The following is a 14431-nucleotide window of genomic DNA, read 5'->3' on the forward strand; positions in this document are numbered from 1 at the left end:
GAATAGATGACGGGGCCACATATGTGCACCCAGGGAAGGATAAAACGAAGCAATTTAGGGGTTTTAGATGTGGAGGGCAACATAAGCAAAAATAGACTATGAAAGTGCCACAACTTTGCTCTATAATTTAATAAAGGTGCCTGCTAGTTGGCTATGTAAACTCTACCAACTTCTGCTATTAATGTACCCATTGAACACTGATGTGCTTGTGAATCGTCCCTAATTTAACTGTTGACTTAGATGATACAGTATTGTGACTAGGTAAGTGATTGTGAGTCTATGAGCTCACTCATAGCTATCCAGATGATCCCAAACATTCCATGTGTGCATGTTTGTCTCATTCTCTGTGACTATCCCCACTGGACAGAGATTGAAGATCTGATTGCCTTTTTGTGGTAAATTGCCACCATTTACCTGTTGACCAGCCTGACCTGACAAGCTCACTGCATAATTCTTAGAAGGAGCTCTACTTTCTCACACCCTCAGAAGGTCCTTGTGAACTTATTCAAAAGGAGTTGGGGTCTCCTCAGAGGAAGACCAGGCAGCTCCTGTCCACTTTGGTGGAGGACTCTGTTTTATTCCAGGAAGACGGTTCAGTCTAACTTTGCAATAGCAATTATGTGATCTATTGATAGTAAACATAAGGAACTTTAAAACGTGCCTTTAGGGCCAAAGCGATAGTACAGCAGGCAGAGCATTTGCCTTGTAAGCTGCTAGCTCAAGTTCAATTCCTGGCATCCCCAAGTCCACCAGTGTAGGATGACATTGGTTTGTCCTTCCTCCCTTGCTACAAGGAACTCAGGTTTATTACAGTGCTCCTGAGGCACTTCCATTCCATTGTGTTTGTCTATAAACTCTTCCCTATGCTCTCCTCCCCAACCAGTTAATCAGCTTTTTCCCCTAATCAGACTCTGTTAACTTGTAAGGTCAGATTCCTCAGAAATCTATGATTTTATATGTATGAGTGAAATATTGTTTTTCTCCTCTCCTTATGTCTTATGAATAGTTTAAAGCAATGTCCTTTTTGTATAGGTACAGGAAGACAGTTAATATTATGCTTTGTAACTTAGAATTTAATTGGCTTTGAATATTATTCACTCCCGGGCATCTGCTTTCTCAACTTAAGCCTCAATTGCCCTTAGTTGCTAACACCCCAAAAGCAGGGTCCTGACGAGGGACTGAATGGACCCAGGGTAAGCGGTGAGCTACCCTGGCGTTGAAATGGGCCAGGCCAAAGTGCCACGATTCTTAACTATAAGTTAAGAGTTTGATCTAGAAAAATGCTGTCATGATCCAAAAGTAACGACGAGACTAGGACCCTGCTAGGAATAGGAAAGACTATCTGGCCTGAGCACTGGAGTCTGAGATTGAGATGGCCCTAGGAGAGCAATTCTATAAGTTTAAGGTATTTTTACTGTATCCATACAAAATGATTTATATTATATATGTTTATATGTTTGTTGGACAAGGAGAGGAGAAACACACCCAGAGGATTTCACTCTAGGGTGCGTCGTCCTGCTGAGAGAGTATCTGTCCTAGAAGCGGCTTTCCCCGAGGGAAAGAACTTTACCCCTATTGATTGAGACCGCACCTCCGTGTAAGCCCCAACCCCTCATGCTTTGGGGATTTAACTAGACTATAAGAGTGGGCTGGGGGATCAGAATCCAGACTCCAGAAGGAGAAGGAGAAAGGGGGATCCAGATCCAGATTCCAGAGCCAGAAGGAGGATGAAGGGGGATCAAGGAGAAGAATGAAGTAGCATGGGGGAGGAAGAAGCAGGAGGAAAATCAGAGGAGAATGGAGATGGGAATGGAATAAACTGCAACTGACACCAACCAGCCTGGCCCTCGTTTCCTTCCTTCGCCTGCCCATCGCCATCGACGCCTCCAGGGTGGGGGAACCGACGTGGGACTACCAAACGCAGACAGCGGGAGAGACAGAGTCACTGCGGTCTTTTGGAATTTACACATCTGGCGTCCCTGGGTGCAGTCTTTTTTGAGTTTACACACACCAGAGTGATCCCTGAGCACAGAGCCAAGAATAAGCACCACCAGTAACCCCCCCCAAAAAATATTAAATGCATGTTTGAAATCTGAGGCATCTATCAAAGTGAAATAAAATTTTTAAATGATATTCCCTGGCCTATGAAAATTCAGACCTGGGTCAGCTCCATGCAAGGCAAGCACCCTACCTACTGTGCTTTGTCTCCCCCACCAGGAAAACTCAGTTTTGACTACTAAAGTATGTTTATTCGGGTTCCATGTGAATACAGTCATGTGCTCTTGTTGATCGTTTATGAGTGACAGATGCTATTGTTCTCACAGAAACAAGTGATAGGCTTGGAGAACTGGAGTAATTCCCTGTGTGATTTGAACAGGGGTTGGGGTGCTGTGATTTGTGGCTACCCAGAAAGAGACATCCTGAGCACTCATTCCCTTCATTGTGCAAACAGAACACTTACCTGGATGCCACTTTCCCTTAGGTACCTTCCCCTTCAGTAAGATAATTTGGGCAAATTTCAAGTTTGCATAATTTGTTTTTCACTCCACTCATTCTGTCCTCATTTTTATTCAAACCTCCTCCATAAATTCCACTCCATAAACTCCATAAATTCCTCCATAAATTCCATCTTGCTGCAGGACAAATGTCCTTCTTTGCCAGTAACCAAGATTTTATGACGAAGGTTGGTTCCAGCTCTTAATAACGTGGTTGCCTTGGCAGTGCTGTGAGTGATCGTACATGCCTGATGCCTGCTTAGTACCCAGAAGGCATTTACATGTCACACCTGATCCCTGCAGAACCCATGAGTCCAGAGCCTGCTTTGTCTCGGAGGTTCCACATGGAGTCTGATTTGCTCACACCAGAATCACTGATAAGACCTTTGGTGCCATGGGAAAAACAATAAAGGCCCAGCCAGCAGCTAGTCTGTGGAGTGGAAAACCTGGAGTTTCCTTCACAGTTTCTTCCAATGAAGATGGTGCATTCTGGGCTTCAGCTTCCCCGGGGTATCTGGAGCATGTGAACCCCACTGCCTGTTCTGACTGCTGGGTGTAGGAGCAGGCGGGGGCAGGTTGGGGGCTGGGGGTTCCTCCTGATAACCCTTCGGCTGGCCCTACCTTGAGTAGAGAGCAGCCAGGGAGAGGTTGCAACAGAAGTAGGGAAATGAAGTTGGTCGCTAGAATTGGTAAAACTTGAAGGAGCAGAGAAAGGTTGAGGGGACTGCGGGGAAGGCTCCAGGCAGGGAACCAAGCAAAGGGTCTGAAAAGTTGCCTAGTGAACCCAGACCAATATCCAGAATCAAACACTGTCTCCTTCAGCGATGGGGGGGGACCCTCGGGGCAAATTTTGCTGTGGCTGCATTGTGTACCTCTGCAGATATATTCTCCCCTTTCCTCTTCTCATATTAAGTTTCAGTGTTAATCCCCCCCCCCCCCAGCAGTTGTCCTTGGTAGCCAGAGCAGGCATTGCTGTATGGTGGGGAGGCTCTTCCCAAAGCGACACACACAATGTGCATAAACTCATCATTACCCCTGAATCTTGACCCATTTTGTACATCGAGATGCTGGGGTCGAGGGCGGGGGGGGGGGGGGGAGCAGGCACTTCTGGTCCATGTCCCCCTTTCCCAGCAAACCCTTGGAAAACCCTCACTCTCCTCACTCTCGCCCTCATTTCCTGAATACGGGTGATTCATCTGAATTCGAAGAGGGAGCGACAGAGTACAACCTCCCAACAGCAGCAGCTGTGCAGGTAGCCCGGAAGACCTTGAGGATGGCGGCGGGGACAGAGAGGAACGTCCTGTCCAGGGCCACTCGGGTCATGAACAACACAAATGGGGAAGGACAGTTGGCATCCCCTGTCGCTGGAGCGAAGGCCTGACATCTCTCACCACTGCCCCATCCCTGGGCTTGGAGTGGGGCCCAGGCCTGACATCTCTCAGCCTGTGAGCATGCAAAGGTTGGATGCTGCAGCTCTGAGCCCCACCCCAAGCCGAGTCCAGGCCCTCTCCCCCTCCCCCGCACTCCGACTGAATAGGGAACAAGGTCACTCTAAGCCAGTTAGTGGATATGTCAAAAGGAATTTGCTGGATAAGTCAAAAGCTACCGTGAGACTGGGAAGGAGGTGGTGTTCAAAGCCCAGCATCATGTGGTTCCCGAGCATCATTGGGCGGGGCCCGGCAGACCCCCAGCACCGCCAAAGTAGCCCAAGGGGCTCCAGGACCTCCTAAGCACCTCTTGGGAATTTCCCCCCAGCAGAGAAAATAGTGTCGTGAGGTCTTCACCAACTGCGTGGAGGAGGAATGAGCATCCGGGGGTGTGGCCCTGGGGGTGAGACTGAGCACAGGCCCCTGCTACACTCCCTGCAGGCTTTGGGGTGAGACCTGAGTCCTCCATCCCCCACAACTCTCTGCTCTGCTTCATGGTTTCAGCCAACACCCAAACAGGTTGTCCCTTCTTTTATTTAGTTATTTTAAGATCTGTGATTTTGTTTTCATTCTCTTGATTCTTCCAATCACATCGTTTACAAATATGTGCGAGTGCTATATCGCCTCTACCTTATTGAGCTGGGAAAAGTACCTTTACCAACGAGACATACAGGGATACTTTTTCAGGTGTGTATTTCTGAATAGCAGTTTAGAAGATAACCCTCAATTATATCACAGTCTGGCTTTAGTCAAGAATTCACAGGCACTGTTTGCCACTTTCTCTCACCAGGCTGAATTTTTAAAGCTTCTGATGCTAAGAACATGTATAGGATGTGAGAAGAGTTCGATATTCTTTATTTGATTGAATACGTACATCAAACTTTATGTTACTTTCCAGTGAATGATAGTACAGTGTGTTGGGCACTTGCCTTGCACACGGCCAACTGGGGTTCTATTTCCAGCATTCCATTTGGTCCCCCCGAGTTTCCCCAGGAGTAATTCTTGAGTACAATATCAGAAATAAGTCCTGAGCACTACTGAGTGTCACCACCAGCCCCCCCCCAAAAAAGAAAAACCAAATAAGAATAAGAATAAGAATAATACTTTTCGTTAAGTGAAAGGAAATATTTCAGATACAGAGAATTTTTAACTTAATTGGAACCATTAGGACCAAAAACATAATAGGGATTGTGGCCTGCTTATCCTGGTCTTTGCCTTTACCAAGATAATGAACACAATGTGGAGCTTTCCTCTGTTGTAGAGAACAGTGAAATGATTTCTCCAATCTTTAAGTATATTGACATAACCAGTTTTAGAAATCTGAATAGAGAATACTAATATCCCCGCAGGCTCGAGCTGGCACGCTCAAACCTGGAAGGTGAATGTGACTTGTCAAGTCCAATCGGATCTTTAGAAGGGACAGCTGAGATGCCACTCACCAACCTGAAATTATTATTAAAATCCAAAAAGCCAACATGCTCATTTAGCCAGCAGCCAATCTTATTTAAATCATGATCACTGTCACTGTCACTGTCCTCCCGTTGTTCATCGATTTGCTCTAGCTGGCCCAGTAACATCTTCATTGTGAGACTTGTTGCTACTGTCTTTGGCATATTGAATACATCATGGGTAGCTTGCCAGGCTTTGTCCAACAAAAATATGCTATCAGCCATTCATGATCTGAAGCCTGGTGAATGAATTTGATTTAAATAAAATACGCATGCTTTAAAAAGCCATGAGACATTCGTCTTGTAGTAATTAAGGTGGTGACAACTATTCCTCATTGGTAGCTTTGTTGAGGTCCACTATCAACTCCGCCCTTTCCATCTTCTTCTTAGTGCCAGTGAAGGTCTCCACCCCCCCAACCCCCCAGGGATGTACTTCTTGGGAAGTATCTGCCCCTCCTGGTGATACCTCTGTTCTTGCTTGCATCGATGTGAATCTAGAGGCCTGACCTGTCTTTTGCCCAAACAGACCCTACAGATTTGGTCCAGTCTGTGCCTCTGGATACACGCTGGACAAAAACCATCTTGGCCTTCTCAATGTCACCCATTTCAGAATCTCTCTTTCATGGTGCATGACACCAAGAGTCTTGCTCACAAGTCTGACATCCCCATTCTTGACGTCCAAGGACATGTTGCTCTGTGCCTATGTGATCCACCATTCCTGTCTTTTAAATGAGATACCAACCATTATAGTCTTTAAATAAGATTCCAGCCATTTCTGTCTTTAAATGAGATGCCAACCATTTCTGTCTTTTAAATAGGATATCCCACTGTCCTTTTTGCTTTTGTTTTGGAGCCACACTGGTCAGGGATTCCTCTTGTCTCTGAGCTCACAAAGCACTCCTGGCAGCACTCAGGAAACCATATGCTGGTCCCCCAAATCAAACCAGGTCTCCTGTGTACAAAGCAGTTGCCTTCCACTGTGCTGTCTCTCATTTTTTTAAATGTGAGACCATTTCATCCCAGAGACAATGAAATAGACATATCTCACCATACAGATACCCCAGGAATCAGGGGGTCAGTGTGGGTCTCTCTCAGGTGGTGGCCCCAGGGGACCGAGCAGGCCTCAAGCTCTGAGATGGTCCAGCCAGGCATCTCTGAGGTAGTGATCCGAGGCTGGGAGTCTGGGACTGTGCTGAATTGCAAGCACCTCACAGATGTCTATCTTTAGGACAGCTTCTGCAGCCCTGAAAGACAGCCGGTGGGTCAGGCCCTGGTTCAGGAGCTACATTAGGAGTTCCCTGTCATTATTGCCCATCTCTAAGGGTGGGGGTCAGTGCCTGAAGCAACAGGGAAAGGACACGAAGAAGCCAGAAATACCCAGCGAAGGTTTAGGGTGTGGTCTGGGTCAACTCTCTTAGGCTCCAATGGTGAAAAGGGGGTGGCATTTACCTACTGTTCTCCCTATGAGAGCAGGCTTCTGAGCACTTGTAAATGACAAATGTGCAGCATGGGCCTGGGCCATATGCAGTCCTGACTCTCTTGCAATCCTAATCCAATCCAATCCTGGCTGGTATGCAAAAGCTTCCCAGACAGGCTGGGTGGGAAGGCACTGGAGGGATATGGTGGGCCAGGAACCTTTAAGTGGACATCACATCACACAAGAGCAGAAGTATAAAAAAAAAGTGGTCTAAGTAGCCCAAAGAAATCCCAGAATCATGTGCACAGGAAGGAAAGAAAAGTAGAAGCAACTTCCAGGACCACAGAGGGCGTTCATTCAACACTTGCTGTGGACTGTAAGGCCAAGTGCTAGAGATTCCTTCCCGGAAGCTACTCTCACTCCTGTCTCAATCTGGGAGTGGCACCAGTTCAGAGCAGCTGCAGACTTGAGCAGTGAAAACTTTGAATTTACCAAAAGGAGACACATCCACCATCCATGGCCAGTAATGCCACGGTACAGGGCCCATGTGATGCTCAACATGACAGGGAAATGAGGGTTGCCCATAGATCCTGTGTCGAGGTGTAGGGTGTAGGGTCCAAGTTTCATGTACATGTGTGTGGGAGTTGGGGCTGGGGAAATATAAGCCTGGTGACAGGGTTCTCTTCTCTGGAGGCCAGAGTAAGAGAAATCACATTCCAACTTCACACCCCTTTATTACTTGAGTATATATTTATGATCATGATAGACTACTTTAGTACACAGCAAAACCAGGGGAAAAAAAGTGTTTCCATTTGGGAGGTTGGTGGGGGAAGGCTGTTGTGAGTGTTCTATTCAGAGTCCGTATGTTTCCTTGGCAGTAATGTGGTTTTTCTTGCTTTTTATAGAAAACAAAACTTGGAAAAGAGCCCATGAGCAGGTCCTCCAGGGTCTGAAAGGCTGGCTTGGTGGAAAGGTCCAGATATTTCAGAGACTGTGAGCCCTGGTGTCTCAGACCAGACCCATTTCCCCTACATCTCAGAGCGTGGGAGGCAGGAGGATGGTAGACTGGTGTCCCGTGTGGCTCAAAGGCCATGAGGAGACACGAGGAGTTGTGAGCTGAGCCCAGTCTGCGAGGAAGGCACCTCCCTCCAGCCAGTGGCTGACTTGGGTGTCCCAGGCAATTCCGGCAGAGCTGTGATCCCCTTGAGGTGGTGGGAGAAGGTCTCCACTGTCTGTCTTCCAACTCCTCCAAAGCCATCGGAGAGAATATTCTTGGGCCAAGATACAATGGTGGTGGTGGTTGGGGGAGGAGCAGTGGGACAGTCGGAGTAGGTAGGACATTCGCCTTGCAGGTGGCCTACCTGGGTTCCCAGACCAGCCAGGACTGGATTGGATTAGGATTCATCCCTAGCTCCCTGTATGGTCCCCCGAGGTCTCTAGGAGTGACTCCTGAGCACAGATCCAGGAATAAGCTCTGAGCACTGCCAGGTGTGGCCCCCAAACAAACAAACAAAAGAGATAAAATGAAGGTGATAAAGGCCTAGTACAATGGAGGAGGCATCATCTTACAATCAATCAACCCCAGATCAATCCCCTGGGCCCTGCCAGGAGTGATCCCTAAGCAAAGAGCCAGAAGTAAGCCCTGAGCACTGCCTTGTGTGACTCCCCCACCATCTTGCTCCTCCCCCCAAATATAAGGTACAGTTACCCTGGGACTCCCCCTCTCCTCCATGAGACTTGACTGCTTCTCTTGATGTGTCCTTGCGCTGTGTCTCTTAGTCTGGCTTTGATGTGTCCCTGTATTCATCTGTACCGCGAGAGCCCTCCCGAGACCTCTCCCTGATTGGCCAGCTCAGACATAAAGATACTTTAGATTTTTCTCCAGTCTCCCCTGACTCCTGTGCGCCACCCCCATCCCTGCCCCCCCGCCCCCCCCCCACACTAAATATCAAGGCCAGCTGAGGTTCGGAAAGGAGCCTGGATTTTTGCTGTCTGTAGAATGAAGATGCTCCAACAGCTGACAGGCAGGTGGCCGTTAGCTCTGTCTCATCCAGTCTGGTTTCTGGCATTGCTGTTCTTGCACTTGGGAGCCTCCTTCTTGGCATGTTCTCATACCATAAATGTGCCTTTGGCCAGAAATTCAAAGTGACTCTTAAAGGGCCTGGTTAGCTGGCCCCAGTGGACACCGAGTTGAGCCTGGTCTCCTTCTGAGCCTCTGTGGGTTCTGTGTGTCTGGTCAAGGCCTTTGACAGCAGGGATACTGTTGGTGGTGCTTTAGGAGCCCTCCAAGCTGTTTGAAAGCAAACTCCATGACCCAGGCAGTCCAGGATCCTGACGACCTCTCCCCTGGAAAATTTCACCCTGGACTCTGGCTCAGAAGGTTTTCTGAGGAATTGCAGAAATGCAATGCTGCATGTACTACCAAAAATAAGACAAAGAAGGGAGAACATGCATCCCAGAAGCTGCCTCAGCACTGGCTGGTGCCTCTGCTTTGGGATGGGGATAGGGGAGGGGGCTGGGAAGGGGAGGCATCGTTATGGCTTGTGGTCGATGGGTCTCATCTTCCTCGGAAATGGAAACTGGTGTTCCTGGTCAGGGGGTTGGGGTGGTGGCTTGACAGTTTCTGCTCTCATATATTTTTACTTTTCTGGTCAATATTAACTCCAGGTTTCTAGTTGGTTTTGTTGTTGTTGTTTTAGTGGAGGGAGACTGGAAGAAGTTGAGAAATCCTTCTGCTGCCTTTTCAGACGACCACTGCATCACAGCGTGGACACCGCTGGGATGACCTATTTCCCGTAATGCAGCACAGCCAGCAAAAACCTACACGAACATGATCTGTGTTATATGCCATGTAGTTTATGTATGCAAATATATCTGTAGCTATTGTTATCTATCGATGTTTTTAAAAGGTTTGCATAAAGTGAGGGTTTGGCTTTATTTTTTCTTTTCATTTTCTTTTAGATTCTGTGATTTACAGAACTGTTCATGGTAGGATTTCATGTGTAAAACATTCCAGCGTCTCACCTTCCATCACTGGCCCAGTGCTGCCCATCCTATCCCCCATAACCCTTTGCAGTAAGCTTCCTACCACAGGAAGCTTAGATAACAGACTCTGATGCTTTGGGGCATTTGTCATTCCCATATTACGCTTCTATCTACCCCTGTCCCTCTCCTGTGATTCGATTCATTCAGCACGATACTGTCCAGATCCATTCATGTAGAAGCAAATTGCATGATTTCGTCTTTCCTTAGAACTACGTAGTGAGGTATATTCATGTGTCTATATCTTGAGTTGTTTCCAGATCTTGACTATTGTGAATAGGGCACAGTGAACATGGGGTACCCTGACTGGCTCGCCATTTCTGAAAAACATGACAAGTATTTTGCTATTTAAAAGTGTCCTCCAATACCCTGAAGACAAGTCTTTCAAGTAAAATAATACGAGGGAAAGATCTCTGGGAGGCCAGAAGAGAGATGTCAGATATTCCTGGGCCAGTTCACACAGGACAGGCAGGATCTTGGGTGAGAAACTAAGGTGCTTTGGTTTTGTTCTTGGGGAAGTCAGGGTCCAGCTTTTGTTTTTGGTTTTTTTTGTTTGTTTGGAGATCACATCCAGCAATACTCAGAGGTTACTCTTGGTTCTGCACTTAGGGATCATTTCTGGCAGTGCTTAGGGGACCATATGCGATGCTGGGGATCAAACCTGGGTCAGCCACATTCAAGGCAAGCACCCTACCCTATACTATCTCTCCAGCATTAAGCAGATGGTACCAGAGTCTCTGAGCCTTCTGAAGGCCACTAGGAGAAGCTAAGTGTACAATGGGTTGGTTTAGAGTTGGAAAAAAAGGACAGAGACACAGTCCAGTGGAGGGCTTGGAGAGATACTCAAGGGACTGGTGCACATGATTTGCACACAGGAGCCCAGATGTAGATCCCTTCCCCCACAGGGTCCCCCCCCCCAGCACCATAGAGCCTTTCACCAAGGGAAAATATGAGTCCACTGAGAAGGGTGTCATGGGTGCCCAGGATGTAGTGAGGGTTGATAGAAGTGAATTACGGAGACAGGGAGCAGTGGATGGATCAAGTGCCTGTGTTGGGGACAGAATCAATAGTGATAACAGACAGAACCTATTAGGTGAGAGGTACTGAAAGTGAAAGCTTGGAATTTGTTTTCATTTTGACTTTAAAATTTAGGCCACCCCCAGAGGTGCTCAGGCTTACTCCTGATCTCCACTCAGAGATCACTGCTGGCAGGGCTTTTGGGACATATGTGGTGCCAGAGATCAAACTCAGGTTCATGCAAGGCGAGTGCCTCAGCCACTGTGTGATCTCTCCAGCCCCAAATGTCACATTCACAATGAGGCCATCTTTGACTTTTCACTTTGCATTTTAGTATTCCTCCCCAGGCTCCTCCCCCCCCTCCCCCCGTATTCCCAATCCTTTTCTTCTGGACTTTTCTTTCAGGACATCACCATCAAGTCATTCACCACTTCCCCCAGTTATGATGTCCTTGCCACAAGTCCATTACCTTCCATGGGAACGGGTTGGGGGGAGGGGTGCTTTTGTCCCTTCTTGACTGAGCTCCCAGTGTCTAGAGCCATATCCCAGGCCCAGATGCTTCTGAGCATGTTTAGGGGATGTGGGTTCCAGTAGGAACCGTCCTCCTACAAGTTGCTCCATTCTGGAAATTTCTGGAACTGCACGTCAATGCAGCTTGTGCTGAGAGCAGGAGTTCGGAGGCGGGGACTACTCTGGGGCCCACTCCCTGTCTGCTCTCCAAGTATCCATTCCTTCATTTATAGGGTACGGGCAGCTGTCCTGCCTGTCCTTCTGTGCCCTTCAAAGGTTCCATAGAATAGTGTCACCCTCATGGAGAAGGTTCCAGTCACTACCCAGCCCTTATCCAATACTGGAGCTATTCATAGGACTGGAGCGAGAGCACTGAGTGAAGGCATGTGGCAGAGCCAAGTTCAATCCCCAGCACTGCATAGGGCGCCTTGAGCATCACCAGGTAGAGCCCCATCACCCCAAATACCTCCCCCCCCCACACACACACCAAAAAATGGCTGGAGTTTTCCAGAGATAATATATCCTTCTTCCATGCAGCTGACGAGATGTACCTCTGAACTCATTTTACAGCCATAAAAAGGGGTGCACCAGAAGTCCTCCAGGACTGATCAGTAAGTCAGTTGGGCTTTGAGTCTGGTGTCTAAGGTGGCCTGAGTTCTGTCTCCAGTAGGCATAAAATGAATGTTCGCATGATCAAGTGGAATAAAGAAAAGGATTTGACCTGAAGTCCAACTCCAGATCACTTTTTTCCTTGACAGTTAATGACTGGAACATTTCCCTGATATTGTTTTCTCCTCTTTGACTCCAATGAGCAGAGAATCCCTGCTTTCCCAAAGAAAAAGGTATCCCTTGCCTCTCCCAACTCCCTCAAGGAATGAAGCTCCAGCTGGCCCAGGGCTTTTCCTGGTGCAGCAACCAAGTCCAGATGGCTCGCTATCCTGCTTCAGCAAGTATTTGTAGATATCTACTGAAACAAATTCTGGACTGAATTATAAACACTCCACTTCCCAAATAACTCGTCCCATGCTATTCTGCTGGCGTGAGTTCACGTGTGGTGTGTGTGTGTGTGTGTGTGTGTGTGTGTGTGTGTGTGTGTGTGTGTGAAGGTCTTTCTGTACTAATGAATTTGTAAATGTCAGTTAATTACTGTTTAAAGAAAAAAAAAGCTGCTGTGAACATCAGTCTCCAGGAAAGCCTTAGCCAAAAAGCTGAGACAATTTGTTTCTAGTGCAAAGAAAAAAAATAGCTAATAAATGAGCAGCACTTTTTAATCCTCAGCAAGGGAACTAGTTTTGGGGTTTTTTCCTCCTAAGAAACCCTGCTTCATAAATGCAGAGAAATAAATTATTCTTGAAGAGAGTGGATTTAAATATCAAAATGGCATTTTTTATCCCAAGGCCAAGCGCCCAGGATACACACAGAAGCACAGAGTAATCTCAGTGATTTAATTGAACATCTGAGGGACATGCCAAAGAGCTGGGCTCTGAGCACTGCCCAAAAGGAAAACCTGCCAATAACTTAGAAATTTCATAAACTCTTTCTGAGCTCTGTAAACCCATGCATTATGCATTAGCTCCTGTATCTGAATTCTCCCGTCAGGCAAATTGCCAACTTAGCAACTAAATGACAGTTTCAGAATTCTAATAGAAACCAGCCTCCCTCCCTAACAAATTTTTCCCGTTGTAGGAAAAATAAAAGAGAGGTGTGGGCTGGGGAAGGAGTCACTAGCAGGAAGGAAAAGTCATGGAGATATTCAATGGATAAATTCTGTTTGCTCTGTGGAAATAGCGTTTGCTACTTCCTCATAAAAAACAGGCCCCTGAAATCAGTTCCTCCCTGCAGAGCTGCAGGGCTGGAGCGATAGCACAGCGGGTAGGGCGTTCGCCTTACAAGTGGCCAACATGGCCGACCCGAGTTCGATTCCTCCGCCCCTCTCGGAGAGCCCGGCAAGCTACCGAGAGTATTCAATATGCCAGACACAGTAACAACAAAAGTCTCCAATGGAGACGTTACTGGGCCCACTCGAGCAAATCGACGATCAACGGGAGGGCCTTTACCTTTTACCTTTCACCCTGCAGAGCTCAGGCTCATTCTCCCTCTGTCTAACAAAGGGACCAGAGCATTCCTCCAGTGTCGAAAACAAAGAAATCAAGGTCTGCCAAAAGAGTACAGCGGGAAGAGCACATGTCTTGCCAGCAGCTGACCCCATTCCATCCCCAGCGCCACATAAGTTCTCCTGAGCATATCCACAAATGAACCCCTGAGCACAAAGCCAGGAGTAAGCCCTGAGCACCACTGGGCGTGGGCCCCAAATCAAAACCAAACCAAACAAGCAAGAATGCAAGAAGAAGGGGAAAAAATCATACAACAAAAATCTATCATTCAGGATCACTCCTCGTTGTAGGAACTGGGATATTATGAAAAAAGTTCGAGTGGGTATGAGTGCCAACATGGCCTTCTAGAACTTTCTTTTTTAATGGAGACCACAAGCAATTCACTGCAAGAGAGTAGGGGGGCAGGGGTGGGGGAGAGTTGGGCAAGACAGGGAGTCAGAAGGTACCAACTTTCAATCAGGAAATAAATAGTTTTGGGGCTGCTGGGCCCTGCCGAAGCACGTGGGTAGCAGAGCTTAAACTTTCTCATGACAGAAAGGAAATGACTCGACACTGTGAGGTGAGGAGTGTTAGCAGTGGTTGCCGTGATGACGGCAATGCCATCTCAGAGAAACACACGTCAGCCACTGAAGCTCTCCATCAACGATGATGCTGTGTCAATCATATCTCCGTGGCTGGGAGAAAGGAGAAATCCCAAGGTCGACTGAGTCAGATGGCGGCTTAGTGGCCATGAGCCGCCTGTCCCAAGAAGTGGGTTTTATAGTCCCCTGTGTCTATCATTTCCCAAGTCTTACTTTCAGGCTCTCTACTTATATAGAAAAAGAAAAAAATAGAATGCAAGACTCTTGCATTTATATAAATATAAATGCAGACTCTTCTTGCGAAAAGGGTGTTTTCTTCTGCCTTCCTTTTTTCCTCCCTTCCTTTCTTTTTCTTCATTTTGGGAACCATATCCGGTGAT

The sequence above is a fragment of the Sorex fumeus genome, unplaced genomic scaffold (genome assembly GCF_029834395.1).
Source record: "Sorex fumeus unplaced genomic scaffold, SorFum_2.1 ptg000002l, whole genome shotgun sequence".
Lineage (NCBI taxonomy): Eukaryota > Metazoa > Chordata > Mammalia > Eulipotyphla > Soricidae > Sorex > Sorex fumeus.